Source organism: Somniosus microcephalus, unplaced genomic scaffold, assembly GCF_052327205.1.
Source record: "Somniosus microcephalus isolate GS21.2 unplaced genomic scaffold, FLI_Smic_1.0 unresolved_chr1, whole genome shotgun sequence".
NCBI lineage: Eukaryota > Metazoa > Chordata > Chondrichthyes > Squaliformes > Somniosidae > Somniosus > Somniosus microcephalus.
In genome coordinates this window covers 93,810,362-93,837,868 of record NW_028225179.1, presented here as the reverse complement: position 1 = coordinate 93,837,868, position 27,507 = coordinate 93,810,362, and the positions used below count along the sequence as shown (strand labels likewise).

At 46.8% G+C, this 27,507-nt stretch overlaps 2 pseudogenes; both read left to right on the top strand.

The window, feature by feature from the left end:
• The window catches only part of LOC147095598 (scavenger receptor cysteine-rich domain-containing protein DMBT1-like), a 1,107,260-nt pseudogene that overhangs the window by 39,055 nt on the left and 1,040,698 nt on the right, over positions 1-27,507 (top strand).
• LOC147095608 (zinc-binding protein A33-like) lies at positions 1,278-27,384 on the top strand (annotated as a pseudogene).

The following is a 27,507-nucleotide window of genomic DNA, read 5'->3' as shown; positions in this document are numbered from 1 at the left end:
TGCCCATTTCGGCTGAATGATTTAACTTAAAACATTTCTGGGATGTCATCTGTGGCCCTTTCCTAATGGCTCTGCCATTGATTGCCATTCAGAAACCAGCATTAGATCCCCAACTCCATCTTAGTCCATCTTGATCGCTGCCCATCCACCACCTCAAACATCCACTCCCTCCACCACCGTGGCTGCAGTGTGTACTATCCACTGGAGGCACCGCAGCAACTCACCAAGTCTTCTTTCACAGCACCTCTCAAACCTGCGACCTCCACCTCCAAGAAGGACTGGACCAGCAGGTGAGTGGGAACACCATCACCTCCAAGTTCCCCTCCCAGTCACACACCATCCCGACTTGGACATACATCGCCGTTCCTTCATCATGGCTGGGTCAAATTCCTGGAACTCCCTCCCTAACCGCGATGTGGGAGCACATTTACCACATGGACTGCAGCGCTTCAAGAAGGCAGCTCACCACCACCTTCTCAATGGCAACTAGCAATGGGCAATAAATGCCACCTTGCCAGCGTCGCTCACATCCCGAGAATGATTTTTTTACTTTACACCCGCTTCTGATAATGATCAACTGTTAGTCAACCTCCTTCCTTCTATGGTTCACAATGACATTCTTCGAATAAGCACGAGACACTTGGCGATGGAGGATACGGAACAGATTGTTTCATATACAGCACAGGTGATCTTTCTATAGTATGGTTAATGGACCCTCCCCCTATGTTTATTACACTAGACGCTAAAGTTATACTTTAATCACTCATGGTTAAAGTCGTTCCCGTCACTTATTTCCTTGCACAAGCTTTTCTCGTAGATAATACTCAGACACTAAAAGCACAAGGTAAGCCAGGCTTGTATCTGTCTATCTTGGAACGCCGGCTGCTCCAAGATACAAGGAAGTTTGATTATTAACCCTTAACTCTCCAGGATGTCCAACCTACAATTCTCCAGGATGTCCGCCCGCTTCCTGCAGGTGTACTATCTCCGGGCCGCAGTAAAGTTGGAACTGGAGGGATTTCTGGCAGGGGAGGGGTGGAGATGTCAATCCGCTAGTCTTTGAGGGACATCACCATGGAAGGGTTCACAGCCCAAATTCCAGCACTCACCCAGACTTACATCCTCAATCCACACCCCCAGGCCCAAGAATGTTGGTGCCTTTGTGTTTTATATGTTTGACATTCAAAGAAATAAAGATTTGCCAGACAAGTTTGCCTGATGACAGTGTCCCTTTAAGAGGACAGATTGTGAAATGAGTTCACAATAAACTGAGGGAAATGAAACTGAAAGTAATGTGAACAACAGAATAAGGAGCAGCAACTGAGTTGGCCATCAGTAAACAGGTCTTCACCCTGACCGAGGATTTAACCTGCTCCATCTGCCTGTCTCTGTATGTGGAGCCGGTGCGACTGGACTGTGAGCACAACTTCTGCAAATCCTGTATCCAGAAGTGTTGGGAAAACCAGGAGCAGTCCGTGTCCTGCCCGGAATGTCGGGTGGTTCTTCCCGGGAGAAGCTACACCAGTAAAAGGGTGTTGGCCAATCTCTCCAAGAAAGCGTGGCAGCTGGAGCTGAACCTGAAGCTGGAGAAGGATCGGTCTCACTGTGAGGAACATGAGGAGAAGCTGAACCGGGACACGGAGTAGGAGTGGTCTCACTGTGAGGAACACGAGGAGAAGCACAGTGGCATAGTGGTTAGCACTGTTGCCTCACAGCGCCAGGGACCTGGGTTCGAATCCGGCCTCGGGTGACTGTGTGGAGTTTGCACATTCTCCCCGTGTTTGCGTGGGTTTCCTCCGGGTCCTCTGGTTTCCTCCCACAGTCCAAAGATGTGCGGGTTAGGATGATTGGCTGTGATAAATTAGCCCTTAGTGTTAGGGGGGATTAAATACGTGGGGTTACGGGGATAGGGTGGGATATGTGTTGGTGTAGAGGTTACGGGGATCGGGTGGGATATGTGTCGGTGCAGGCTCGATGGGCCGAAATGGCCTCTATCTGCATTGTGGGGTTTCTGTGATTTCTGTGATTTCTGTGAAGCTGATCCGGGACACGGAGAAGTAGCGGTCACACTGTAAGGAACATGGTGAGAAGCTGATGCTGTTCTGTGAGGAGGATGAGACTCTGATCTGTGCCAGTTGTGTAGATTCTCCCGCACATTCAAACCACAGGTTCCTGCCGGTCTGGGATGCAGTGAGACGGTACATGGTAAGGGGACACGGGAAGGGATGTTACTCAACTCTCACCCTGGAGGCTGTGGTGTGGAGCGTGGGATAGAGGGAGTGGAGAGATGGGAATCAGCTTCATTACAATATTTAAATAAAATAACTACAGGGCAAGAGATTCATTACAATATTTACATTAAATAACAATAGGGAATCGGTTTCATTACAGTATTTAGATTAAATAACTGAAGGGAACCAGTTACATTACAATATGTGTTATATATAACTACGTGGGAATCATATTCTTGGCAGGTGCTCACACCATTCCCGGTATTCCCCGTGTCCTCTCACCCAATGGGAGCCAGACATTTTCCTCCCAGCCTCAGGAATCTCAGGGATACGATCTGTAGCCCACACTCTCGCCTTTACACACGCACATTCGTTGTTTACAAAATTACTCAATATAAACTTCATAAAAACATAAGAAATAGGAGCAGGAGGCCATTTGGACCTTCGAGCTTGCTCCGCCATTCAATAGATCATGGCTGATCTTCTACCTCATCTCCACTTTCCTGCACTATCCCCATATCCCTTGATTCCCTTAATATCCAAAAATCTATCTATCTCTGTTATGAATATACTCAACGACTGAGACTCCACAGCCCCTGGGGTAGAGAATTCCAAAGATTCACCACCCTCTGAGTGAAGGAATTTCTCCACATCTCAGTTCTAAATGGACGACCCCTTATTCTGAGACTGTGACCCCTGGTTCTAGACTCCCAAGCCGGAAGAAACATCCTCCCAGCATCTACTATGTCAAGCCCGATAAGAATTTTGTATGTTTCAATGAGATCACTTTTCATTCTTCTAAACTCTAGAGAATATAGGCCTAGTCTACTCAATCTCTCCTCATAGGACAATCCCCCCATCCCAGGAACCAGTCTGGAGAACATTCGTTGCACTCCCTCTATGGCAAGTATATCCTTCCTTAGGTAAGGAGACCAAAACTGTACACAGTACTCCAGGTGTGGTCTCACCAGGGCCCTATATAATTGCAGTAAGACTCATACTCAAATCCTCTTGTAATAAAGGCCAACATACCACATGTTTTCCTAATTGCTTGCTGTACCTGCATGTTAACTTTCAGTGATTTGTGTACAAGGACACCCAAGTCCCTCTGAACACCAACATTTCCGAATCTCTCACCATTTAAAAAATACTCTGCTTTTCTATTTTTCCTACCAAAGTGGATAACTTCACAGTTCTCCACATTATATTCCATTTGCCATGTTCTTGCCCACTCACTTAGCCTGTCTATCTCCCCTTGAAGCCTCCTTGCTTTCTCCTCACAACTTACATTCCCACCCAGTTATGTATCATCGGCAGACTTGGATATTTACATTTGGTCCCTCATCCAAATCATTGATGTAGATTGTGAATAGCTGAGGCCCAAAAACTGATCCTTATGGTACTGCACTAGTTACAGCCTGTCAATCCGAAAATGACCCATTTATTCCTACTCTCAGTTTTCTGTCTGTTAACCAATTCTCAATCAATGCTAGTCTATTACCCCCAATCCCATGAGCCCTAATTTTGTTTAATAACCTCCTGTGTGGCACCTTATCGAATGCCTTCTGAAAATCTAAATACACCACATCTACTGGTTCCCCCTTATCTATTCTGCTAGTTACAACCTCAAAAAACGCTAACAGATTTGTCAAACATGAATTCCCTTTCATAAATCCGTGTTGACTCTGCTTAATCATATTATTCTTTTCTAAGTCCCCTGTTACCACGTCCTTAATAATAGATTCTAGCATTTTCCCTACTACTGATGTCAGGCTAACTGGTCATGTAGTTTCCTGTTTTGTCTCTCCCACCTTTCTTAAATAGTGGGGTTACATTTGCTACATGCCAATCCATGGAAACCATTCCAGAATCTATGGAATTTTGGAAAATGACAACCAATGCACCCACTATCTCTATAGGCACCTCTTTCAAAACCCTAGGATGTAGGCCATCAGGTCCAGGGGATTTATTGGCTTTCACTCCCAATAATTTCTCCAGGACTATTTTTTTACCAATACTAATTTCTTTCAATGCCTCATTTTCGCCAGAACCTTGGTTCCCCACTATTTCTGGGAAGTTTTATGCTTCTTCTTCTGTGAAAACAGACACAAAGTATTTGTTTAATTTCCCAGCCATTTCCTTGTTCCCCATTATCATTTCTCCTGTTTCAGCCTGTAAGGGACCCACATTTACTTTTGCTAACCTTTACCTTTTTACATACCTATAGAACCTTTTACAGCCTGTTGTTATGTCTCTCGCTAGTTTATTGTTATATTCTATTTTCCCTTTCTTTATCAATTTCTTGGTCCTCCTTTGCTGAATTCTAAAATCCTCTGAATCGTCAGTCTTATTACTTTTTTGGCAGCATTATCAGCCTCTTCCTTTGATCTAATACTATCTTTAACTTCTCTTGTTAGCCATGGTTGGACCACTTTTCCTGTGGGGTTATTGTTCCTAATAGGAATGTATATTTGTTGTAATTTCTGTATTCATTCTATTAAATGCTAGCCATTGTTTGTCTATCATCATACCTTTAAATGTAGTTTCCCAATCTACTGTAGCCACCTCGCCCCTCATACCTACGTAGTTTGCCTTGCTTAGATTTAAGACGCTAGTTTCAAATTTAACAAAATCACTTTCAACCTCAATCTAAAATTCTATCATATTATGGTCACTCTTCCCTGAAGACCCCTTTAGTACAAGGTTATTAATTAACCATTTCTCATTGCACAATACTAGATCTAAAATAGCCTGTTCCCTAGTTGGTACCTCTAAATACTGATCTAGAAAACTATTTTGCATACATACCATGAATTCATCCTCCACACTATTACTGCAAATTTGGTTTGCACAGTCTATAGGTAGATTAAAGACCCCCATGATAACTGTATTACACTTGTTAAATGAGCCTCTAATTTCCATTTTTAAAATTCATTCATGGGATCTGGGCATCGCTGGCAAGGCCAGCATTTATTGCCCATCCCTAATTGCCCTTGAAGAGGTGGTGGTGAGCCACCATCTTGAACCGCTGATTTATACTCTGCCCTACATTACAACTAATGTTTGGGGGGCATTAAACAACTCCCATCAATGTTTTCTGCCCCTTGCATTTGCTTAGCTCCAGCCAAACTGATTCTACCTCTTGATTGTCAGAGCTAAAATCCTTTCTCTCTACTTCTTTATCCCATCCTTCATTATCAGGGCTACCCCTCCTCCTTTTCCATTTTGCCTATCTCTTCTATAAGTGAAGTGTCCTGGACTATTTAATTCCCAACCTTGGCCACTTTGCAACCATGTCTCCATTATGGCGATTGGATCAAACCTGTTAATTTCTATCTGTGCTATTAATTCATCTATTTTGTTGCAAATGCTTCGCATATTCAGATATAGTGCCTTTAGCTTTGACTTATTTCTATTTTTCCCTGATGCCACCTTAGTCACCGATGCCTTATTACCTTTGTTAGTCTCTCTGTCCCTTCCAGACCCACTCTGCTTAATTTTACCCAAAACTCTACTCTGCTCTAGAGCCTTGACATTTCTCTCGCTGCTTTTACATTTACTCTTTCCTGAATCCTCCCAGCACCCCTCCCCCACTTCATTAGTTAAAGCCCTAGTGTACTGCCCTTGTTATTCAGTTTGCCAGACCACTGGTCCCAGCCCGGTTTAACTGTAGCCTGTCCCAATGGAACAGCTCCCTCTTTCCCCATTACTTTTGCCAGTGCCCCATCAAATGAAACCCCTTCCTCCCACACCACTCTTTGAGCCACGCATTTAAACCTTTGATCTGTTTGTCCCTATGCCAATTTGCGCTTGGCTCAGGTAACAATCCAGAGATTATTACCTTTGAGGTTCTGCTTTTTAATTTGGATCCTACCCCCTCAAACTCCCTCAGCAGAACCTCATTCCTAGTTCTACCTATGTCGTTGGTTCCTACGTGGACCACGACAACTGGATCCTCCCCCTCCCACTCCAAGTTCTTCTCCAGCCACGAGGGCACTGGACAAGCAACACAACCTCCGGAACTCTCAGTCATGCCTGCAGAGAACAGTATCTATCCTCCTGACTACACTGTCCCCTACCACAGCTACATTCCCTTTCACTCCCCCCACTTGTCCCCCCACTTGAATGGCCTCCTGCACCGTGGTGCCATGGTGAGCTTGCTCATCTATCCTGCAGGCTATTCCATCATCCACACAGGCAGCAAGAACCTCATACTTGTTGGACAAGGGCAAAGGCTGAGTCTCCTCCAGCATTGCACCTGGGGTCACCTTACCTGCCTGAGTTGCAGTCACACCCTTCTGTCCCTGACCACTAACCAGACCTGTACCAGTACCTAACATATGGTATGTGACTGGTTCAAAGTGTCCAGGTAACTCTCCCCATCCCTGATGCCCCGCAATGTCTGCACATCAGACTCCAGCTCAAAAACTCTGAGCTGAAGTGCCTCAAGATGCAAGCACTTGCTGCAAACATGGTTGTCCGGGAGCACAATGCTCTCCACAACCTCCCACATGCTGCAGTAGCGGCACTCCACCTGCACTGCCATCCCGATAAGACCTTGTTTTATTTAATTAAATTTGTAGTTAGATAACTTAGTTTACAGTGTAGTTTGTTGACTACTTACTTGATCTAGATTAAGTTAACTGTACTGAAATTAACTATCTACCTGCATCACATAGCAATACAAGTACTGTAGGCAAAAAGCAGCAACTCCTTCCCACTCTTCTCCGAATTGCCACTCTATCCAAATTCCCAAATAAAACACTCTGTTCAAGTCCACTTAGTTTAATCCCGCTCTGTGCAGATCTTAATCAAGCTTCTGAAATTTCTCCTCTTGCTGTTCTTCAATTCATTTGGAAATACAGCTAAGCAGAAACTGCTCGAAGCTGCAGAAAAATATTCCATCCATTGACCTGGCTGAGCGGTATTGATGCTCGCTGTGAAACTGGGTTCACTGCACTTGCACAGACTGCATGATCTGCATTCAGTGAACAGAATCAAAGCTCCGGGCAAAAATATCAACTCTAAGCCCAGGCTTTTGGGAGAGGCTGAGGCCTTCAAATAAAAACGTTAATGAATGCATTTAAAGATTTAAAAAAGAGAAGTCAATGGATACATGTAACTATGTTATTGTGAACTATGGTGGACCCACCAAGGGTCTCAGAACAATTGGTAATAATCCCTTTAACTACAGTATAGTGCAACCGCGGACTGCACATTTAAACTGCCTGTTAACTGTACTGTATTGTGTTTTCCTGCACTCCACGTGATGACGTCATGACGCTGCTCACGTGACCACCAGTGGCGCGAAGGACCTGATGACGTCATGACATCAGCTTCCAGAATCTTCCAGTGCCCAGCAAGCTGGATAGACCTGTATACCGTTTCTCCTGTAGCTTCCCTGTTAGCTTCGTTGTTCATGAAAACCTGTTGATCTGATTCATCGAGTCGAATACTTTGTTCAACTAGGAACCTCCGTTCCTACATTGGTGACCCCGATCTCGTCGGACAACTTTCGTCGAGGATGAACCCGTACGCCATCGCCCTTAAACTGCCGCAGTTCTGGGAACAGCAGCCAGCAGCATGGTTTTCCAGGCAGAGGCACAGTTCGCTCTCCGGGAGGTCACAGCGGATGCGACCCGTTATTATTACGTGGTTGCCGCTCTCGACAGTGCCATGGCCTCGCGGGTAATCAGCATCCTTGAAAGCCCACTGGAGGAGGGCAAGTACAAAGCGCTTAAAGCCCGTGTGCTACAGGTATTTGATCTTAATAAGTCAGAGCTGGCACGCAAGCTTATTTCCATGCCCGACCTCGGAGACTCAAAACCGTCAGAGCTGATGAGTCAAATGCTCATGCTGTTGGGTGCGGAACCCCAATGCTTTTTATTCCGTGAGCTTTTCCTCTGCCAGCTACCCGAACCGGTTCAGGCGGCATTGGCCAACACAGCCATCACAGACGGTGCTGAACTTGCTGCAGAGGCAGACAATTATTTACTGTCACTCAGCAATATTGTGCAGCCGTGAGGTGCTTTTCCCCCACGCGTGAGAAAACCAGCCCACCCCCTGCAGGATGGTGCGCGTACCACACCTGTTTTGGCACCAAAGCTCGATGCTGCCGGCCTTCTTGCAGTTTCCCTCAAGAAAACAAACAAAAAAAAACTCCAACAAGCCCGCGTCCTCCCGGACGGATGACAAGGTCTAAAAAGCACAGCAAGTTAGCTATGGCGGCGGGCTCAGCGGGCAAACTCATTTATGTTACGGATTCCGTTATGGGCAGCCGATTCCTGTGCGACACTGGTTCACAGTGCAGCATCCTCCCGGCTTCAAAGCTGGACCTACTATCCGCCAGCCAAGGGCATTCCCTCGTGGCAGTAAATGGCGCTGCCATGCGTACGTTCGGGAAACGGATGGTAAACTTAACCTTCGCCGGTCAACGTTTTGTCTGCGACTTTATTACAGCCAAGGTCTCACAGGCCATCCTGGGGGCCGATTTTTTCTGCGCCAACGGTCTGCTGGTCGACATCCAACACTGCCGACTCATTAATGTGTCCACTTTCCACGCAGTGCCCTGCCACCGCAGCAGCGCCATGTCCTAGTCGGTGGCCTGCGCGGTTCCGTCGCAAGTCAGATTTACGCGCCTGCTCGGCGAATTCCCGGAGCTCACCAGGCCCACTTTTTCGGCTACAAGCACACGGCACGGGGTGGAGCACCATATCTCCATGACTGGAGCACCAGTTTACCCTCGGGCACGGTGATTAGATGCCGGCAAGCTGGCAGCCGCAAAGGCTGAGTTCCAGACCATGGAGCGCCTCGGGATCATCGGGCGTTCGGACAGCCCTTGGTCTTCCCCACTGCAAAAAGTACCCAAACCAGGCGGCGGATGGCGACCTTGCGGGGATTACAGACGCTTAAATGACACCACGACACCGGACAGGTAACCTATTCCCCACATCCAAGATTTTTCGGCTCATCTGGCTGGAAACGCTATGTTTTCTAAAGTGGATCTCGTTCGTGGATATCACCAAGTTCCGGTGCACCCTGCAGACGTCCCCAAAACGGCAGTCATCACTCCGTTCGGCCTGTTTGCGTTCCTCCGCATGCCATTCGGTCTGAAAAATGCAGCTCAAGCATTCCAGCGTTTGATGGAATCTGTATTACGGGACCTACCCTTCATTTTTGTTTATTTGGACGACATCCTAATAGCCAGCAAGGATTCGACAGCTCACATGGCCCATTTATGTACACTTTTCGCCCGACTCAGCCAACACGGCTTTATTGTCAATCCGGCCAAATGCACGTTTGGAGTAACCTGCATTGATTTCCTGGGACACAGGATTACCCCAGAAGGTGCTGTCCCACTAGCCACCAAGGTAGAGGCAGTTACCACATTCCCGCAGCCTCGCACGGTCAAATCCCTGCAAGAGTTCTTGGGGATGCTAAATTTTTATCATCGTTTCATCCCCAAAGTGGCCCGGTTGATGCAACCTCTGTACGAAGCACTAAAGGGAAAGTCGGGCAAGGATTTTCTCACTTGGATACTGCAAATGGACCAGGCCTTCCACGATACCAAGGCGGCTTTGGCGGATGCAACTATGCTGGCACACCCACTTCCGGGCGCGATGGTTGCCCTCACTATAGATGGCTCTGACTACGCCATCGGAGCAGTTCAAGAGCAATGGGTTGACGGGGGTTGGCAGTCGTTAGCCTTTTTCAGCCGCCAACTGCGCAGGAATGAGCAAAAGTATAGCACTTTTGACAGAGAGCTGCCAGCCCTGTTTTTGGCCATCAGGCATTTCCGTTTCCTCCTAGAAGGCCGCCCGTTCACTGCCTTCGTGGACCACAAGCCGCTCACCTTCGCCATGGCCAAAGCGGCGGAGCCTTGCAGCTCGGCAGCAGTGCCACCTCACGTTTATATCCGAATTCACGACGGATTTGCGGCACGTGTCAGGCAGGGATAATCTCGTGGCAGATTGCCTTTCCCGAGTTCCAGTCCAGGCAGTCCACCTGGGCATCGATTTCGTCGGACTGGCAGGGGATCAACTGGCAGACCCAGAGGTACAAGCGTTTAGGACCACGCCTTCCAGTTGGCAGGTTGCAGACGTGCCGTTTCAAGAGGCAGGAACCACGCTCTTGTGCGACACATCCATGGGAGTGCCCCGGCCCATTGTGCCGGTCAAATGGCGCAAGAAGGTATGCCAGGCAATCCACGGGTTATCTCACCCGGGGATGCGGGCTTCTCAACGGCTACTGTCCTGTAAATTCGTTTGGAAAGGCATGCATTTGGACGTCCGGGACTGGACAAACAATTGCGTCGATTGCCAAAAGTCCAAAGCCCACCGTCACGTCAAGGCCCCGCTGGCAAACTTCCCTGTGCCTGAGCGCCGTTTCGACCACGTTCATGAGGATTTAGTAGGCCCCTTTCCCGGGTCACGTGGATTCACACACCTCCTGACGGTCGTAGACCGGACCCCCAGGTGGCCAGAGGCGATTCCCTTGGCCGCTATCACCGCAGCAGATGTAGCCAGGGCGTTTCTTTCGTCGTGGGTAGCTCATTCCGGGGTGTGTGATGAAATAACTGTGTTCTGATATTTGTACTTGTACTTGTAATGTCTGGAATGTTCCACCGGGGCGGAACCACTAATGCTCCTCCCTGGCCCCGCCCCTCGTCTGGTATGTTCTACCAAGGGCTCGGTCGATGATGAACTCTGTTAACTCTGCCATGATTCTTACTTAATAAAAGCCTTCTGTCTTAAACTTTAACTTTACGGATTCGGGCAGTTATTTGGCACATCAATTTTATTAAGTAACAACTTTTGGAAGATGGATCGATTTTTGAAACCAGAGCGTCTGGATATCAATCCGCATTCAGCAGATGCGTCGAAGAAATTTACACATTGGCTGCGATGTTTTGAACATTTCATCGCATCGTTCGATTTGCCGGTTAACAAGTTGGGTCTTCTAACCAACTTGGTAAGTCATCAAACGTACTCTATAATTGAAGATATTACTACATATGTAGAGGCCCTCGCAGCTCTTAAAGCCCAGTACCTTAAGTCGGTTAACGAAGTATACTCCAGGTATCTCCTGTCTACTCGCATGCAATTACCTGAGGAATCTCTGGACGATTTCCTGCAGGACCTTAAGGCTTTGGCTAAGGTTTGCAACTACAAGGCTGTCTGTGCCATAATGTATCAGGAAGAAGCCATCTGCGATTCTTTCATATCTGGCCTCCGATCTAATTATATTAGAAAGAGACTCCTCAAGAATGACTCGTTAGTTTTAAAAACGGTCGTCGCTGCTCATCGATCGTTAGATGTAGCCCAGAAGAATTTAGAAGTGTATGCATCAGCCCATGCATCTCTCTCAGCCTCGTGTGTTCCGAGTATGGAGGCATCCATAACACCAATCGAGCCCCCACTTAATCCTATTGTTGCAGCTGTGCCCCATGGGTCTAAGTGTTATTTTTGTGGGCAATCTAAACACCCCAGGCAAAGTTGCCCAGCCAGAGAGGCTACCTGTTTTAAATGTAAGAAACGGGGACATTTTAGTAAAATGTGTAAGGGTAATCCTGCTGCCGCCTATCATTTTACTCCAGCCTCGGCTACGGTTGACCAGACCATACCGTGTTCCTTGTCAAAATCTATGATGGACATCAAGATTAATGGTCGTCCTACTGGGTGGTTGATAGACTGTGGCAGTACTGAAAGTTTTATACACCCTAACCTTGTTAACTCCTGTTCATTGAAGGTATATCCTACTCGAAGTGAAATTGTGATGCCGTCCAAATCCCTTACTTCGGAGGTAACTGGATATTGTAAAGTCACATTGATCGTTAAGGATACGGAGTATAAGGACTTTAAACTCCTCATATTACCTCAGTTGTGTGTGAACTTAATATTAGGCTTGGACTTCCAGTGTCAGCATGAGAGCGTTACCCTTAAGTATGGTGGATCTCAGCCTCCACTCATAGTCTGCAGCCTTTCTACTTTAAACGTAAGTCCACCTTCTTTGTATGTGAACCTTGCTCCTAATTGTAGACCTGTAGTGACTAAGAGTCGACGGTATAGTTCAGAAGATAAAACATTAATAAAAGAGGAAGTGGAAAGGCTTCAACGGGAGGGAATCATCGAACACAGTGGTAGCCCATGGCGTGCCCAGGTGGTGATGGTTAAAACTAATGAGAAGAAAAGACTTGTGGTCGATTATAGCCAGACTATAAATTTGTATACCCAATTAGACGCCTATCCTTTGCCCCGTATTTCTGAGATGGTGAACCAGATAGCTAAGTACCGCATGTTCTCCACCAATGATTTAAAGTCTGCCTACCATCAACTCCCCATCAAAATAGAAGACCGACCTTATACGGCCTTCGAAGCTAATGGGCGCCTGTACCAATTCCTTCGGGTGCCCTTTGGAGTGACGAATGGGGTATCCGTCTTCCAACGGGAGATGGATCGTATGGTGGATGAATAAGCGTTGGAAGCAACATTCCCGTACCTGGACAATGTTACCATCTGTGGGCGTGACCAACGGGAGCATGATCAAAATCTTGCGAAGTTCCTAGAGACTGCAAAGAGGTTAAACCTGACCTACAACGAAAACAAGTGTACCTTCAATACTACACGTTTGTGTATTTTTGGTTGCGTTGTGGAGAATGGGGTAATCGGGCCAGACCCTGAATGATTATGCCCACTTAAGGAATTACCTTTACCTCACACTGTAAAAGCTTTAAGAAGGTGTCTGGGATTCTTCTCGTACTATGCCCAGTGGGTGGCTAGCTACTCAGATAAAGTCCGACCTCTTATTAAGTCGACGTCTTTTCCGCTATTGGCGGAGGCTCAGGAGGCTTTTCTAAATATCAAATGGGACATTGAGAAGGCAGTGGTATGTGCCGTGGATGAGAAGATCCCTTTTCAAGTGGAAAGTGATGCATCTGATTTTGCGTTGGCAGCAACTCTTAACCAAGCTGGTAGACCAGTAGCTTTCATCTCTCGTATATTGCAAGGACCAGAAGTTCGACATTCTTCAGTGGAAAAGGAGGCACAGGCGATTATTGAAGCAGTCAGGTATTGGAGACATTATCTCGCTGGCTAACGTTTTACACTCATTACTGACCAGCGATCCGTGGCCTTTATGTTTAACACTAAGCAGAGAGGCAAGATCAAAAATGATAAGATTTTAAGATGGCGAATAGAACTGTCAACATATGACTATGATATTCAGTACAGGCCTGGAGTATTTAATGAGCCATCGGATGCTTTGTCATGAGAAGTATGTGCTAGTCTAGGTACAGGTAAGCTTCAAAGTCTCCACGACGCACTCTGCCACCCTGGGGTTACCAGAATGAACCACTTCATTAAGTCCCACAATCTACCCTACTCTATTGAGGAGGTCCGGACAATGACCAGAACCTGTCATGTTTGTGCTGAATGCAAACCCCGCTTCTATAAGCCGTCCGAGCCAGCTCATCTTATTAAAGCAACTCGACCATTTGAGCATTTGAGTCTCGATTTTAAAGGTCCCCTTCCATCGAGCGACCGTAATGTCTATTTTCTTAATATTATAGACGAGTACTCTCGGTTCCCTTTTGTTATCCCCTGTCCAGATGTCACTAATGCTGTTGTAATTAAATGCCTCTGCCAACTGTTTTCCTTGTTCGGCATGCCTAACTATATACATAGTGATAGGGGTTCTTCCTTTATGAGCGAAGAATTACGACAGTTTTTGCTAACGAAGGGGATTGCAACGAGTAGAACTACCAGCTATAACCCTCGTGGTAATGGGCAGGTCGAGAAAGAAAATGCGACAGTGTGGAAGGCTATCATACTGTCTCTGAAGTCACGAGGCCTGCCGACCTCTCGCTGGCAGGATGTCCTGCCAGACGTGCTGAATTCCATAAGGTCTCTTTTGTGTACAGCGACGAATGCCACCCCTCATGAATGGATGTTTAGTTTTCCTAGAAAAGCTACTAATGGAGTATCGTTACCCACATGGATGACGACCACGGGCCCTGTATTGTTGCGCAGACATGTGAGAGGCCACAAGACTGATCCACTGGTGGAGGAAGTACAACTCCTCCATGCTAATCCCCAGTATGCGTATATTCAATATACGGATGGGCGAGAGGATACGGTCTCTATTAAAGATCTTGCACCTGCTGGAGCTCGAAAAGTGTTCGACTCTGAGAGTAGAGTTTTCAATCGTGGTATTGGACCTTCAGAGACACAAACCCTCAGTGTGGAAAATACTGATGATTCTGGGAATTCGAATGAACCGGAGTTAGTACTCCGGGAGGAGCCTCAGCAAGAGTTACGTCATTCCCAGAGGATTATCGGACCTCCTGACAGACTGAATCTATAGCAGGGGGTGAATGTGATGAAATAACTGTGTTCTGATATTTGTACTTGTACTTGTAATGTCTGGAATGTTCCACCGGGGGGAACGACTAATGCTCCTCCCTGGCCCCGCCCCTCTTCTAGTATGTTCTACCAAGGGCTCGGTCGATGATGAACTCTGTTAACTCTGCCATGATTCTTACTTAATAAAAGCCTTCAGTCTTAAACTTTAACTTCACGGATTCGGGCAGTTATTTGGCACATCAGGGTGCCATCGGACATCTCCTCGGACCGTGGTCCGCAATTCACCTCAGAGCTGTGTAACGCAGTGGCACAAGGCCTGGGTACCAAGCTGCACCGTAACACTGCGTACCATCCACAGGTGAATGGCCTGTGCGAAAGGTTTCATCGGTCTCTCAAAGCGTCCCTCCGTGCCAGCCTGAGAGGACCCAACTGGGTGGATAGGCTCCCATGGGTGATGCTAGGCCTCCAGACAGCACCAAAGGAGGATTTCCAGTCTTCATCGGCTGAGCTGGTTTATGGCCAGACACTCAGAGTGCCAGGTGACTTCCTCCCTCCACACACCGAACCATGGCCTGCAGCTCAACAGCTCCTACTTCATCAGGAGGCGGCTAGGAATTTCCGGCCCATCCCAACCTCGCAGCATGACCTGCAGAGGCCTCACATTCTGACAGAGCTCATGAGTTCGGACTATGTCTTTATTCGACAAGACGGTCACAGAGACCCACTCAAGCCGCCGTATACCGGACCTTTTCGTGTCATCTCATTAGGGGAAAAGTTCTTCACAGTCGAAGTCGGTGGAAAGTCTGATACTCTTTCTGTCGACCGGCTCAAAGCAGCCCACCTGGATCGTAGTGAGCCTGTCGTGGCTGCCCAACCGCCTCGCCATGGCCGACCGCCGTTAGCCACCAGACCAGCTGTGCATCAACCCACCGTCGAACAGCCCGATTCGGCCTCCGACGCACCTGCACCTCTGACTACCGTTTCTGCCTCGCCCAAGACGCCGCTTCTGTCGCAATCTGGCACTGGTTCTTCGAATAACGCCCCGTTTCCGCTGCCTGAGTTTCGTCGCCGTTCAGCCAGGATCATTAAGCCTCCCACTCCGTTGACAATGTCTGTTAAAGTGGATTCTGGGGGGGCGCCTGTGGCGGAGCCACCAAGGGTCTCAGAACAATTGGTAATAATCCCTTTAACTGCAGCATAGTGCAACCACGGACTGCACCTTTAAACTGCCTGTTAACTGTACTGTATTGTGTTTTCCTGCACTCCACGTGATGACGTCATGACGCTGTTCACGTGACCTCCAGTGGCGCGAAGAAAGTGATGACGTCATGACGTCAGCTTCCAGAATCTTCCAGTAGTCGTCGAGTGCCCAGCAAGCTGTATAGACCTGTATACCGTTTCTCCTGTAGTTTCCCTGTTAACTTTGTTGTCCATTAAAACCTGTTGATTTGATTCATCGAGTCGAATACTTTATTCAGCTAGGAACCTCCGTTCCTACAGAACTATGTTTTTTTAAATTTGTTTTCAACCTAATTTTGGAAATGAGAAATTTCAGTTACTGAGGGGAATATTGCAGCTAAACATTTTTTCAGAAAGCATTTTGAGTGAATTGCGGGGAATAAGATCACCAGCACCATGTGGGGCTTCAAAATGAAGCTGTGCCAGGCCACTGTTGAGATTAACATTGGAAGTCCTACTAAAGTGTCACTAAGTTGCTGTTCAGAGTCCCGGCAGTAAGTTTGGTCATTTTAAATATTGGAAATCCCACAGGAATTGTTTCTCTAGCAGTTTTCAATGGACTGTGTGACTCACATAAGTAATTTAAAACACTACATAAACAATCGTGTCTGGTTAAAAGCCTGAATAGCTGCCCCCACAGTTTGGGAATAAACAGCAGACATTGCAATGGGTTATGGTGAGATCTGATTCCATTTTTAGGACCAGCTGAAATCGGCCTTGGATTCCATGGAGGAGGAAAAGAAAAGTAAAAGTGAATTAAAACGGCAGCAGGAGGAGAAGATTTCAGAACTGGGTGTGAGTACTAAAGCTGTTACCTTTAAACATTGCCACCCTTTAACAACCCGCTGCTTAAATAATCTCTCTCACCATCTTAGCAACTCACAGGATCCCTGGAGCAAGACATCTCCGCACAATTTGCCAAAATCCATCAATATCTTGATGACAAAGAGAAACATTTAATCGAAGAACTGAAGAGACAAAAGGAGGAAGATCTGCGACAAATGGAGAAAAACTTGGAAAGAATTGAAGAGGAACTGACGACACTTGAGGAGAACAGACTGAACCTTTGTGTAGACATCGAGCAGTGAGACAGTATCTCTTTTCTCAAGGTGACCCTTTATAACCCAATCCCCAAGCTGTTGGTGTAAGTGTAAACAGCACTTTATAATCGGGCTCAAACCCCATCACAACAATGCACAATGTGCAGTATAGCTGAGGACAAACGGGTATCAGTCAGGATTGAGCTCTGAGTGTCGAGCAGACTGTCCCACACTGTCAGGACCTCACACTGGCCGCAGTGTAACTGGAACAAGAGTGAAGGCAACTTATTAAACCTCTTGCTGGTCCCCTTCATGTTTCCAATGTTAGTAATGAGCTGAGAGGACAGTCCACTCTCCGCAGATATTAAGCACTTCACTGACACTGAGAAGTCGACCAATATCTTTAAATACAGGAACATAGTCCTCGGTTCCCCCAGCTTGACTGTGGTTTGCAGTCGGCAGTATAACTCAGAGCTGTGTTTACAGCTGTTACCAGGGTTACAGACCATTACTACTGAAAATGACTCTGTGTTTCCCGGCACCAGGTTCTGAGAACCTGAGTGAGGGAGGGAAATTGATCTTGTCCTTGTCCTATCACTCTAACCTTTCACTGTTATTACAAGCCAAACAGTGCATACCAACATCGAGCAATATATCATCAATCGACTCACCATCCGAATATCTCCAATAGGTTATAGAATTTTCTTGCTCAGGAGAAAGGTTATCTCCTCTCAGATTTCTTCCTTTCTCACTTGTGCTTATATGAGTGACATGTTGGGGTTCAGTCCCATGGGTGCTGGCCCTGAGAGCAGTGACATGTTGTGGTTCAGTCCCATGGGTGCTGGCCCTGAGAGCAGTGACATGTTGGGGTTCAGTCCCATGGGTACTGGCCCTGAGAGCAGGGACATGTTGCGGTTCAGTCCCATGGGTGCTGACCCTGAGAGCAGGGACATGTTGGGGTTCAGTCCCATGGGTGCTGGCCTTGAGAGCAGTGACATGTTGGGGTTCAGTCCCATGGGTGCTGGCCCTGAGAGCAGTGACATTTTGGGGTTCAGTCCCATGGCTGCTGGCCCTGAGAGCAGTGACACTTTGGGGTACAGTCCCATGGGTGCTGGCCCTGAGAGCAGTGACACGTTGGGGTACAGTCCCATGGGTGCTGGCCCTGAGAGCTGTGACATGTTGGGGTTCAGTCCCATGGTGCTAGCCTTGAGAGCAGTGACATGTTGGGGTTCAGTCCCATGGGTGCTGGCCCTGAGAGCAGTGACACATTGGGGTTAAGTCCCATGGGTGCTCTCTCTGAGAGCAGTGACATGTTGGGGTACAGTCCCATGGGTGCTGGTCCTGAGAGCAGGGACATGTTGGTGTTCGGTCCCATGGGTGCTGGCCCTGAGAGCAGTGACATGCTGAGCTTCAGTCCCATGGGTGCTCTCTCTGAGAGCAGTGACATGCTGGGGTTAAGTCGCATGGGTACTGGCCCTGAGAGCAGTGACATGTTGGGGTTCAGTCCCATGGGTGCTCTCTCTGAGAGCAGTGATATGTTGGGGTGCAGTCCCATGGGTGCTAGCCCTGAGAGCAGTGAAATGTTGGGGTGCAGTCCCATGGGTACTGGCCCTGAGAGCAGTGAGAGGTTGGGGTTCAGTCCCGTGTCTGCTAGCGCTGAGAGTAGTGAAATGTTGGGGTTCAGTTCCATGGGTACTGGCCCTGAGAGCAGTGATATGTTGGGGTTCAGTCCCATGGGTGCTGGCTCTGAGAGCAGTGACATGATCGGGTTCAGTCTCATGGGTACTGGCCCTGAGAGCGGTGACATGTTGGAAAGGATCAGTGAACCTTCAAATTCTTCAGCAGCAGAGGAAACCCTGTCCAGTGTATTCCGGGGGTAACTGACGTGGTTTCACATCACTGGAGCCCGTCAGTGAAACTCCACCCAGATCCCTTCACATTTTACTAAAACCACTGATTATACATCATTAAAATGTAAAATCTAAACAGTTCCGTATATTTATTAAAATATTTCTGAGTCTCTGTACTGCAGGAACTGAAATGATTGAGAGAAAGGTGAGTATCCAATCCAAACCCACACACGGTCTGACACTGTGATCACAGTTTGTATCCTGCAGTGAGTGACTGAATCAATTTCATTCAAACAGGTATCTGGAAAAAGGTGAGGAAGGTGAAGATGCAGAGAGAGGTGAAGGTAAAGAGATCCTGGTGTCTGCAAGCCTGAAATACACAGTGTTTCCAGGCCCGTTACTCTACACAGTGTGGAAGGAAATGAAACAGATCATCGCTCCAGGTAAGAAACTCCACAGCTTTGTGTCCACTTTCTGTAGTGTCCTGCTCTCTTCCTCCTCTCCTGGAGGTGCTGCCTGCTGCTGGGTACAGATCACTGGGGCAGCAGTCTCTGGGGCCTCACTCAAGGGGCCATTATATATGTGGGATCTTATATTGAGCGATTCAAGCATGAGGACATTAGAACACCATCTTATTTGACATCCAGACACTCACACTTTCCAGTAGAGCTCACGGGACAGTGTTCAGACTGGGACTCCTGGCTAATTGTGTTCCTCTCTGACCCAGGACTCACTGGAGAGTGATCAGACTGGGACCCCTGGGCTAAATGTGTTCCTCTCTGACCCAGGACTCACTGGACAGTGATCAGACTGGGACCCCTCGCTGATTGTGTTCCTCTGAAACAGGACTCACTGGACAATCAGCGAGGGGTCCCAGTCTGATCACTGTCCAGTGAGTCCTGGGTCAGAGAGGAACACAATCAGTCAGGGGTCCTAGTCTGACCACTGTCCAGTGAGTCCTGGGTCAGAGAGGAACACAGTGATCAGACTGGGAGATCGAGCTGATGGTGTTAGAATCATAGAATGGTTAAAGCACAGTAGGAGGCCATTCAGCCCGCCGCGTCCATGCCAGCTCTCTGCAAGAGCACTTCAGCTAGTCCCACTCCCCCGCCCTTTCTCCATAGACCTGCAATTTATTTCCTTCAGGTACTTATCTAATTCCCTTTTGAAAGCCACGATTGAATCTGCCTCCACCACCCTTTCAGGCAGTGCATTCCAGATCCTAACCACTCGCTGCATAAAAAAGTTTTCCCTCATGTTGCCTTTGGACCTTCAGCCAGTCACCTTAATTCTGTGTCCCCTGGTTCTAGAACCTCCGCAATGGGAACAGTTCTTTTCTATGAGAATTGGGAGAGTTTCAGAAACCAGCAAAGGATGACCAAAAATTTGATATAAAGGAAAAAAATAGAATGAGAGAAAACTAGCAAGAAATATAAAAGTAGAATGTAAGAGCTTCTACAAGTATGTAAAAAGGAAGAGAGCAGCAAAAGGAACCGTTGGTCCCTTAGAGGCTGAGATATTATGGAAATGGCAGAAACGTTAAACAAATATTTTGTATCTGTCTTCAGAGTAGAAGACACAAAAAACATACCAAAAATGGTGGGGAACCAAGGGTCTAATGAGGATGAGGAACTTAACGTAATTAATATAAGTAAAGAAGTATTAGAGAAACTAATGGGGCTAAAAGCCAACAAATCCCCTGGACCTGATGGCCTACATCCTAGGGTTCTAAAAGAGGTGTCTGAAGAGATGGTGGATGCCTTTTGATCTTCCAAAGTTCCCTAGATTCTAGAACAGTCCCAGTGGATTGGAAGGTTGCAAATGTAACACCGCTATTCAAGATCGGAGGGGGAGAGAAAACAAGGAACTACAGGCCAGCTAGCCTGTCATCAGTCATCAGGAAAATGCTGGAATCCATTGCTAAGGAAGTGGTATCAGGGCACTTAGAAAATCATAACATAATTAGGCAGAGTCAACTTAGTTTTATGAAAGGGAAATCGTGTTTGACAAATTTATTAGAGTTTTTTGAGAATGTAACTAGCAGGGTAGATAAAGGGGAACCAGTGGATATGGTATATTTGGATTTCCAAAAGGCATTCGATAAGGTGCCACATGAAAGGTTATTACACAAGATTAGTGCTCATGGGGTTGGAGGTAATATAGTAGCATGGATAGAGGATTGGTTAACAGACAGAAAACAGAGAGGGGATAAACCGATCTTTTTCAGGTTGGCAGGCTGTAACTAGTGGAGTACTTCAAGGATCACAGAAAGCTAGCATGCAGGTACAGCAAGCAATAAGGAAGGCAAATGGCATCTTGGCCTTTATTGTAAGGGGGTTGGAGTATAAGAGTAAGGAGGTCTTGCTACAATTGTACAGGGCCTTGGTGAGACCACACCTGGAGTACTGTGCACAGTTTTGGTCTCCTTATCTAAGGAAGGATATACTTGCCTTGGAGGTGGTGCAATGAAGGTTCACTAGATTGATTCCTGGGATGAGAGGGCTGTCCTATGAGGAGAGATTGTGTAGAATGGGCCTATACTCTCTGAGTTTAGAAGAATGAGAGGTGATTTCATTGAAACTTACAAGATTCTGAAGGGGATTGACAGGGTAGATGCTGAGAGGTTGTTTCCCCTGGCTGGAGTGTCTAGAACTCGGGGGCATAGACTGAGGATAAGGGGTAGGCCATTTAAGACCGAGATGAGGAGGAATTTCTTCAGTCAGAGGGTTGTGAATCTTTGGAATTCTCTGCCCCAGAGGACTGTGAATGTTGAGTCTTTGAGTATATTCAAGGCTGAGATAGATAGATTTTTGGATTCTATGGGAATCAAGGGGTATGGAGATCGGACGGTAAAGTGGAGTTGAGGTCAATGATCAGCCTTGATCTTATTGCCATGTTACAACAGTGACTATACTCCAAAAAAGTACTTCATTGGCTGTAAAGCACTTTGAGACGTCCGGTGGTCGTGAAACGCGTGATATAAATGTAAGTCTTTTTTTCTATTGAATGGCAGAGCAGGCTCGAGGGGCCGTATGGCTTACTCCTGCTCCTATTTCTTATGATAGCAAAATACTGCAAATGCTGGAAATCCGAAATAACAACAGAAAATGCTGGAAAAACTCAGCAGACCAGACAACATCTGTGGAGGGAAAATAGAGTCAACGTTTCGGGTCAAACCCTTTGTCAAGACTGGGTTGACAAAGGGCTTGACCCGAAACGTTGACTCTATTTTCTCTCCACGGATGTTGCCTGGACTGCTGAGTTTTTCCAGCATTTTCTGTTGTTATTTCCTATTTCTTATGTTCTGCTGTTTTCTCTTCTCTGTCGAGACCGCTCATGATTTTGAATACCTCCTCTCAATCTTCTCTGCGCTAAGGAGAACAACCCCAGTTTCTACAGTCTATCCACATAATTGAAATCTCTCATCCCTGGAACCATTCTTGTAAATCTTTGCTGCACCCTCTCTAAAGCCTTCACATCCTTCTTAAAGTATGGTGTCCAGAATTGGACACAATACTCCAGTTGTGGCCGAACCAGTGCTTTATAAAGGTTCAGCATAACTTCCTCGCTTTTGTACTCTATGCCGCTATTTATAAAGCCCAGGATCCCGTATGCTTTTTTAACCGCTTTCTGAACCTGCCCTGCCACCTTCAGCGATTTGTGCACATATACCCCCAGGTCTCTCTGTTCCTGCACCCCCTTTAGAATTGTATCCTTTAGTTTAGATTGCCTCTCCTCGTTCTTACTACCAAAATGCATCACTTCACTCTTTCCTGCATTACACTTCAGCTGCCACGGGTCCCCCCATTCCACCAGCCTGTTTATGTCTTCTTGAAGTCTTATCACTGTCCTCCTCATTGTTCACTATACTTCCAAGTTTTGTGTCATCTGCAAATTTTGAAATAGTGCCGTGTACACCTGTGATCGTTAATATATATCAAGAAAAGCAGTGGTCTTAGTACCGACCCCTGGGGAACACCACTGTACCTTCCTCCAGTCTGAAAAGCAACCGTTCAGCACTACACTCTGTTTCCTGTCGCTTAACCAATTTCGTATCCATGTTGCCACTGTCCCCTTTATTCCATGGACTTCAGTTTTGCTGGCAAGCCTATTATATTGCACTTTATCAAATGCCTTTTCAAAGTCCATGTACACTACATCAACCCTCTCTGTTAGCTCATCAGAAAATTCAATCAAGTTGGTTAAACACCATTTGCTTTTAACAAATCCATGCTGGCTTCCCTTAATTAATCCACACTTGTCCAACTGACTGTTAATTTTGTCCCGGATTATCATTTCTAAAAGCTTCCCCACCACCGAGGTTAAGCTGACTGGCCTGTAGTTGCTGGGTTTATCCTTACACCGTTTTTTGAACAAGGGTGTAACATTTGCAATTCTCCAGTCCACTGGCACCATCCCCATATCCAAGGAGGATTGAAAGATTATGACCAGTACCTCTGCAATTTCCAACTTTACTTCCCTCAGCATCTTAGGATGCAGCCCATCTGGTCCTGGTGACTTATCTACTTTAAGTACAGTCAGCCTTCCTAGTACCTCCTCTTTATCAATTTTTATCCCATCCAGTATCTGAACTACCTCCACTTTCACTATGACTTTGGCAGCATCTTCTTCCTTGATAAAGACCGATGCAAATACTCATTTAGTACCTCAGCCATACCCTCTGGCTCCAGGCGTAGATTTACATTTAGGTCTCTAATCGGCCCCATCCATCCTCTTCCGACCCGTTTATTATTTATATGCTGATTGAAGACTTTTAGATTCCCTTTTATGTTAGCTGCCAATCTATTATCATACTCTTTGACCCTCTTATTTCCTTTTTCATATCCCCTCTGAACTTTCTGTATTCAGCCAGCTCTCACTTGTATTCTCAACCTGACATCTGTCATACGGCAATTTTTTCTGCTTTATCTTACTCTCTATCTGGCTTTCGTTGCCCTACCTTTCCCCCTTGTGTGAATGTACCTCGACTCTACACGAACCATCTCTTCTTTAAAGGAAGCCCATTCTTCGATTACAGTTTTTCCTGCCAATCTTTGATTCCAATTTACCCAGGCCAGATCCATTATCAACCCACTGAAATTGGCCCTCCTCCAGTTAAGTATTTTCTAGATTGCTCTTTGTCTTTTTCCATAGCTAATCTAAGCCTTATGATACTATGATCACTGTTCCCTAAATGTTCCTCTATTGAAACTTGATCCACTTTACCCACCTCATTCCCCAGAACCAGATGCAGAAATGCCTCCTTCCTCATTGGGCAGGAAATGTACTGATCAAGAAAGTCCTCCTGACCACACTTCAAAAATTCATCCCCTTCTCTGCCCTTTACACTATTACTTTCCCAGTCTATATTAGGATAATTGAAGTTCCCGATTATCACTACTCTATAGTTCTTGCACCTCTCTGTAATTTCCCTGCAAATTTGCTCCTCTGTCTCCTTCCCACTAGTAGGTGGCCTATAGAATACACCTAGTAGTGTAATGACACCTCTGTTTTTTCTCAACTCTAACCACATAGATTCTGTCCTTGACCCCTCCAGGATATCCTCCCTCTCCAGCACTTTAATATTCTCCTTAACCAATACTGCCACCCTACCTCCTTTCTTTCCTACCCTATCTTTCCTGAACGCATTATATCCAGGAGTATTTAATACCCAATCCTGCCCTTTTTTGAGCCAGGCCTCCGTTATCGCCATGACATCATATTTTCATGTGGCCATTTGCACCTGCAGCTCACCAACCTTATTTACCACACTTCATGCAGTTACACACATACACTGTAAAGCTATCTTAGACCTTCTTGTATTCTCTCTTAGTCTGACCACACCGCATACCATAATATCTCTTACTCTAGTTTTTTCTGTATCTCCCACACTTTTGTGCACCTGGTTTCTCCTTTCTAATGCTACAGCCTGGTGCCCACCACCCTGCCAAATTAGTTTAAACTCTCCCCAACAGCACGAGCAAATCCTCCAAGAGGATATTGGTCACGGCTCTGTTGAAGTGCAACCCATCTGGCCTGTACGGTCCCAACTCCCCCAGAACCAATTCCAATGTCCCAGGAATCTAAAGTCCTCCCTCCTGCACCATCTCTCCAGCTGCGCATTCATCTGCTCAATCTTTCTATTTCTATAAACACTCGCGCATGGCACTGGAGATTACTACCTTTTGAGGTCCTGCTTTTTAATCTCTTTCCCAGCTCCCTAAAAGCTGCCTGCAGGACCTCAACCCTCTTTCTACCTATGTCGTTGGTACCAATATGAACCATGACCTCTGGCTGGTCACTGTCCCTCTCAATGTTCTGCAGTCGCTCAGTGACATTCTTGACCCTGGCACCAGGGTGACAACATACCATCCTAGAATCACGTCTGCAGCCGCAATCGGTTCCCTTAACGATTGAATCCCCTCCACCACCACCCCCCCACCCCCCACACACAGCTGAGCCAGCCGTGGTGTCGTGGACTTGGCTCTGGCTGCACTCTCCAGAGGAACTATCGCCCTCACCAGTATATTCCATACGGAGAATGAGATGCACTCAGGGGTCTCCTGCACTACCTGCCTGCTCCTCCACTTCTGTCTGGCGGTCACCCATTCCCTCGCTGCCTGCACTCGTTTAAGCTGTGGGGTGACCACCTCCTGAAACCTGCGATCCACGTAGCTCTCAGACTCACAGATGTACTGCATTGACACGAGCTGCTGCTCAAGCTCCGAAACCCTGAGCTGGATTTCCTCCAGCCAACGACACTTCCTGCACATGTGGTTGTCCATGACACTGGAAGCATCCTGGATTTCCCACATGGCACAAGATGTGCATTCCACAGGACTGAGGTGCCATGCCAGGCCTCTAATTAATAGGCTATTAATGAACTTAGCAGAAATAAACTTAGAACTTAAAAAAAAACACTCACCAGCTCACCAACACTCACCAATCAGCTCCTTGCCTTGTGCTGACGTCACTTTAGGTTTTTTACTCTGATGTCACTCTTTCAAATTCTGCCTGTGTTGAGTTGTTCCCAGCTCAGGTCCCGCTCAGTCCACTGCTTCCTTGTTCCTACCTGACCCAGGACTCACTGGACAGTTATCAGACTGGGAGCCCAGGCTGATTGTGTTCTTCTCTGACCCAGGACTCACTGGATAGTGATCAGACTGGGACCCCGGACTGATTGTGTTCCTCTCTGACCCAGAACTCACTGGATAGTGATCAGACTGGGACCCTGGGCTGATTGTGTTCTTCTCTGACCCAGGACTCACTGGACAGTGATCAGACTGGGACCCCGGACTGATTGTGTTCCTCTCTGACCCAGGACTCACTGGACAGTGATCAGATTGGGAGCCCGGACAGATTGTGCTCCTCTCTGACCCAGGACCCACTGGACAGTGATCAGACTGTGAGCCCGGGCTGATTGTGTTCCTCTCTGACCCAGGACTCACTGGACAGTGATCAGACTGGGAGCCTGTAATATCTGTTCGCTGTACACACTGGAGTCTGGGAATATATCTAACTGTACACTGTACCCAGTCTGTAATATCTGTTCACTGTACATACTGGAGTCTGGGAATATATCTAACTGTACACTGTACCCAGTCTGTAATATCTGTTCACTGTACATGCTGGAGTCTGGGAACATATCTAACTGTACACTGTACCCAGTCTGTAATATCTGTTCACTGTACATACTGGAGTCTGGGAATATATCTAACTGTACACTGTACCCAGTCTGTAATATCTGTTCACTGTACACACTGGAGTCTGGGAATATATCTAACTGTACACTGTACCCAGTCTGTAATATCTGTTCACTGTACATTCTTGAGTCTGGGATTATATCTAACTGTACACTGTACCCAGTCTGTAATATCTGTTCACTGTACACACTGGAGTCTGGGAATATATCTAACTATACACTGTACCCAGTCTGTAATATCTGTTCACTGTACATACTGGAGTCTGGGAATATATCTAACTGCACACTGTACACAGTCTGTAGTATTTATTGATACAGAAATTATGGAATGGGGGCTGAGTCCAGTTCTACAGACATCAGATATTAACTTGTGTCCGTCCGCCTTCCTCTTTCTAAAACTTTTAACATGATGTCATTTTTATTTTCCCAGTCCCAGCCTCACTGACCCTGGACCCAAACACAGCGCATCGTAGACTCATCCTGTCTGAGGACCGGACCAGTGTGAGACCCAGTAACAGAGGATTACAGCTTCCTGATAACTCGGAGAGATTCGATATGTGTCTTTTTGACCTGGGGTCGCTGGGATTCACATCAGGGAAACACTACTGGGAGGTGGAGGTTGGCGACAAGGCTAAGTGGGACGTGGGTGTGGCCAGAGAGTCAGTTAATAGGAAGGGACAGATAACATTGGGGCCAGCACATGGATATTGGGCTGTGCGTCTGAGAAATGGGAATGAATATAGAGCTGTTGTTCCGCTGAACCCGAGTGTGAAGCCCAGGACCATCGGAATTTTCTTGGACTATGAAGGAGGACAGGTGAGCTTTTACAATGCTAATGATATGTCTGATCTCGACAGTTTCACTGACACATTCACTGAGAAACTCTTTCCTTATTTCTTTCCTGGATCCTACGAAGAAGGTAAAAGTGCTGCTCCTCTAAAACTGCGTCAGTTCAAACTGTAGGTTCCTAAACTGATGTGTCAGAGTACGGAGAGAATTTTTCCACTGCTGGGCGAATCTTGCACATCTCACACAGTAACTTCGAGGCAGAGCATGAAACAGCATCACATTCATTCTCACTCTACC